This window comes from Rhinolophus hipposideros (assembly GCF_964194185.1).
Source record: "Rhinolophus hipposideros genome assembly, chromosome: X".
NCBI lineage: Eukaryota > Metazoa > Chordata > Mammalia > Chiroptera > Rhinolophidae > Rhinolophus > Rhinolophus hipposideros.
In genome coordinates this window covers 30,531,141-30,536,614 of record NC_138046.1, presented here as the reverse complement: position 1 = coordinate 30,536,614, position 5,474 = coordinate 30,531,141, and the positions used below count along the sequence as shown (strand labels likewise).

At 36.7% G+C, this 5,474-nt stretch overlaps 1 pseudogene across 1 annotated transcript; it reads right to left on the bottom strand.

The window, feature by feature from the left end:
• Positions 1 to 2,174: 2,174 nt before the first annotated feature.
• On the bottom strand, positions 2,175 to 2,681 carry LOC308494653 (large ribosomal subunit protein eL29-like; annotated as a pseudogene). The gene has a single exon. The product of its transcript is annotated as a large ribosomal subunit protein eL29-like (transcript).
• Positions 2,682 to 5,474: the final 2,793 nt, after the last annotated feature.

Here is a 5,474-nt window from a genome sequence, read left to right as displayed (position 1 = left end):
TGTAAATCCCATTGTGTGTTCACCACCCAGAGTCAGTTCTCCTTCCATCACCATATATTTGATAATTTATTTTTAAAATGTCTTATACTTTTCAGCATATATGTCTTTCACATCCTTGGTTAAGTTTATTCCTAGATATTTTATTCTTTTTGCTGCAATTGCAAAGGAATTTCATTTTCATTTCTTTTTCTGAGATTTCATTGTTAGTATATAAGAATGCAATGGACTTTTGTACATTGATTTTGTAGCCAGAAACTTTACTGTATTTGTTGATTGTTTCTCATAGCTTTTTGGTGGAGTCTTTAGGGTTTTCTATATATAGCATCATGTCATCTGCAAAGAGTGACAATTTAACTTCTTCATTCCCAATTTGGATGCCTTTTATTTATTTCTTTTGCCTGATGGCTCTGGCAAGGACTTCCAACACTATGTTGAAAAGCAGAGGTGATACGGGACAGCCTTGTCGTGTTCCTGAACGTAGAGCAAAGGGCTTCAGTTTTTCACCATTAATTATGACATTAGCTGGGGGTTTGTCATATATGGCCTTTATTATGTTAAATAATTTTCCTTCTATACCTATTTTATTAAGTGTTTTAATCATAAATGGATGTTGTATCTTGTCAAATGCTTTTTCTGCATCAATGGATATAACCCTATGATTTTTGTCCTTTATTTTGTATATGTGATGTATCACATTGATGGATATGCAAATGTTGAACCATCCCTGTGCCCCAGGATGAACCCCACTTGGTGGTGGTGGATCATTTTTTTAATGCATTGTTGTATTCGATTTGCTAGAATTTTGTTCAGGATTTTTGCATCTTTATTCATCAGAGATATTGGTGTGTGGTTTTCTTTTTTTGTTGTCCTTACTAGGATTTGGTATCTGGGTAATGTTGGCCTCATAAAATGAGTTAGGGAGTACTGTCTCTTCTCCAGTTTTTTGGAAGAGTTTGAGCAGGATTGGTATTAGATCCTCTTTGAATGTTTGGTAGAATTCACTAGTGAAGCCATCTGGTCCTGGACTTTTGCTTTTGGGGAGGTTTTGGATGACTGATTCAATTTTGTTACTAGTGATCGGTATGCTTAGATTTTTCAGTTTTCATGGTTCAGCCTAGGAAGGCTATATGTTTCTAAAAACTTGTCCATTTCTTCTAGGTTATTGAATTTGGTGGCATATAGCCCTTCATAGTATTCTTGAATGATCATTTGTATTTCTGTGGTGTCCGTGATAACTTCCCCTTTTTCATTTCTGATTTTGTTAATTAGTGTCTTTTTTTTTTAATCTTAGTGGTCTAGCCAAGGGTTTGTCAATTTTGTTAATCTTTTCAAAGAACCAGGTCTTTGTCACATTAATTTTTTCTATTGTTTTTTGGTTCTCTATTTCATTTAGTCCTGCTCTGATTTTTGTTATTTCCTTTTCCCTTTTTTTCAAATGAGGCAAGTCCTCTTCAGATAAAATATTGAACAACAGAACTAATGAGTTGTTTTTTTCTTGATCCCAGGCTTTGCCTGCTCAAATAATGGTTGAATAACTTTTTTTGCCAGTAGTTAGAGGACAGTTTAATATCCACGTATTTTAGTCCTATTTCCAGTTTTGAGCTGCCATGTATTTAACGTAGATTTGCTTTACTTCAATAACTTTTTTCTACACCCAACCTTGTTCCATAATGTACAATAAAAATTATATTTTCTAGCCCGCAGCTATAGCAGTTTATTTGTGGGTTTTCTTGCATGTTCCCAAGATAAAGTACACTACCAGTTGTCTATCCTATCATTTTTTTCTGGGAGTTGCCGTCTTTCAATGAACATAGAAAGATGGATGGGTTTAGCATACACTGTTTGCTTCATAAGTAGTACCTTTGCAGTAGATGACAAATGCTCTGGTTAGTATAGATCCTGGGACTCTTAGCCATGGGTCACAGTTTAACATTGCATAATCTCACCCTTCTTACAAACAACCAACTTACTTTCATGAGGTAAATTTTTGCCAGTTTCTTAATCTGGTCTCATTAACCCAGATACTGGCCTTGTTTATTTGTGTGTTTGTTTGACAGATTCTGCCTCAGGTTTATTTGTACAAATAGCATTAATAGGAGGGCTCAAGCACCATGCAGACAGCAGCCCGGGGATCACATCAGTCCTTCCAATTTCACATTGGCAGACAGAGGCCTCTATTCTGGAACCTTCATGGGGGCTTGGGCATTTTCGAAGCTGGAGCTTGAGCTGGAGGTGGAGCTGCAGTTGCATGGGCAGACATGTTTGGAGCCTTGGTTTGAGCTTTGGCCTTGGACTTCGTTTAGCAGAACCCAAGACCCTTAGTGAGAGAGGCTCAAACACGTTTTCCAAGCTTGAGTGTGTGTGTGGGGGGGGGGGTTTGGGGAGCAATGTAGGCAAGTCGACTGAGCTTGCAGCTGCTACCCTTTGGGATCTTGGACTTGACCTCCTTGGGCTTTACAAGGGTCTTGATAGCCTCAGCCCATGCATCATGGCCTTGGCATTGTTGGCTTGAATCTTCTTCAGGCCGTTCTTGTTGTACTTCTTGGCAAAGTACATGTTCTTCCGGAACTTTGGGTCCACCACCTTAAGAGATTAGTATCTTTGTGATCAGGTTTTTTGATGCCATTTCTGTGCCATTTTCAGGACTGGTTGTGCATGGTGTGGTTCTTGGACTTGGCCATGTCTGCACAGAAGCCCAAAGCTCCCACTACTGGCCTTTGGTTTTCATTTTGTTTTGTTTGGTTGCTTGTTTTTATCTTTTGCTTTCATCATTTCTTGGATTCATAATATTTTCATGGAAAGTTTGGAAAGACTTCATCAGGGGCTAAAGATCAGACATATTTTAAACCAGAAATTACCAATAAATTATTCAACATTGCGTATGTTACAAATGGATAAAAGACTTTGATAGGGTTGATGCAAATTAATCATACTACTGGAGAAGAAAATCTCACTGCTTTATTATTGGTGAATAGTTTTGTCATCTTTTTAGATGGAGAGAACATCACACACTCAAAAAGTTACCGTGATCAATAACGGAAAAAAAACAGTGCCACCTTTCATGTAGTATCAGAGCAAAAATCTAGCTTAGAAAATCCACTTACTACAATTGTTTCAAGTGGTGTGAATATCTCATTTTTCTAACATTAAATATACAATTGGAGTTAATTTGCTTAACTCATGAAGGCTCAGGTAAGGTTAAAGTTTAACCTTATATTATCAGTAAGCAATTTATAAATTCATATTTTACCTTGACAACATAAACTTATTTCTGGGTGCATTAAAAATATGTCCCCCAACACACATGAAAGTTTAGTTAACCAAAAATATCTAACACTCTCTGCGTACATTAGCTGCCTTTTCCATACCATACCTAGAAAAGAATATCACTTTACTCTCTTCCATATGCCTCATCCTTACCATATCACATGCTAAATCCAACTTGGCATCATCATCAGAGGAAATGCACTCCTTCAGTGCGTTCCTTGTGCTTTGTATTAGTAGCCAAAAGCTCTTTTGCTACTACCCAAATCATCAAGCCCATCTGCCAGTAGTCTCTCCAGCTCATTTTGCCATCTGCCAGGCACTGACCTATCACTCCCCTTGGTCTAGATACCACATTGTATGTGTCTGGCATCTCCAAATATTCCCTACTGTCTCACATTCTTCCAGAATATGGAGAAATGACTCAACCTGACATTTCAAATTTAGCTACAGCTGGAGCAAAAAGAACTGGTATTTTACCCTATGAAACATTCCAACTATTAAATGCAGTAGGTGTGTTCTCAAAATAGCAGTGGAGTTTTTCAATATAGAATAAAGTGGTCAGGATTTCTTTCTAAGGAATACTGACTAATTGCGAGGCAAATGTTCATTTATATTCAATGACTTTTCTGAGTAAATGTGAGAGAAATTTTGAAAGGAACATATATTTAAATGCTTTCGGTTAAAATTTAGCCTTCTAGATACAGTGTGAACATTACTGGGAGACATCACGGAACTTTGCAGTAGGAGGACAATGATGGAATCTCAGCTCTCTCTTGCTAGTCCTAGGATCTTGGATGATGTTTTTAGCCTTTCTGAGTTGTAGCTTATTCACCTGCAAAATGGGGGAAAAACCCTACCTCACAAGATTACTGCAGGAATTAACTAAAGCTGTGTACCTTGATACATTAAGTTAATTTTAATACAATCAAAATCACTCAACTACTACTTGGTAGGGTTTTAGAAAGACTCAGCATTAAAAAAGTTACTCTCTTTACTTAAGTGACTAACTCATAGAGAGTTACTTAACACTTAAGAAAGAGCCCCCTGTATTAAAAATAAGCTTCCCTTCATTTTTTATATTGAGTCTTAGCATTTCAATAGAGGTTAGGCAATACACTACAAGTATAATCCACCAACACCATAAAACCCTCTATATATTGACAGAAGTCTTTTTTGTGGACATTGACATCTTTAGTTCAATTTAAAACTCGCATTCCATCATTTCTCATGGGTGGGAGATAAAAAACCACCATATTGAATGAGAGATCATTCACAACTGTATCAAAGATAGCAGCAAAACATCATTAAATCAACACACACACAAACACACACACACACACACACACACACAGACAAACACACGTCCAAAGAGAAAATATACTAGCAAATTATTCTGAAATACCCATTTAAAAATACACTATTTAAAAATGGCATTCATTATTTATTTTTATTTATTTTTCTTTTTTAAATTAGTTTCAGGTGCACAAGACAAGGTAATACTTAGACGTTCATCATTTATATCCCTCACACTGTGGACCCCTCTCCCCGCATCCCATATCCCTCCCACATCGCATCGAGCCATCACATTATATATATATATATATATATATATATATATATATATATATATATATATATATATATATATAATTATAGTTGGCATTCATTATTGTTAAGCTTCCGGTGTACAGTGCCGTGATCAGGCATCTACAGCATCCCTGAGGTGGTCTCCCAAATGGGACACGTGTCCATCAGATACCCTACAAAATCTTTACAACATTATTGATTACGTTCCCCAAATTAATTTTGAAAAACCCTGAGGCCATCTTCTGATTACCGACTGTTTTCTAATCCCTCACCTTCCCTTTTATCCCGACCCCCCTCTCATCTAACAACCCTCAGTTTTTCCTCTTTGTCCCCCAAACTGTTACTGATTAGTTCATTGCCTTATTCTTTTCTTTAGATTCCGCATATAAGTGAGATCATATGGTACTTGTCTTTCTCTTTCTGACTTATTTCACTTAACATAATGTTCTCTAGATCCATCCATGTCGTTGCAAATAGTAAGATTTCTTTCTTCTTTATGGCTGCGTAATACTCCATTGTATAAATGTACCACAGCTTCTTAATCCAGTCATCTACCAATGGGCATTTCAATTGTTTCCATGTCTTGGCTATTGTGTATAGTGTTGCAATAAACATAGCCG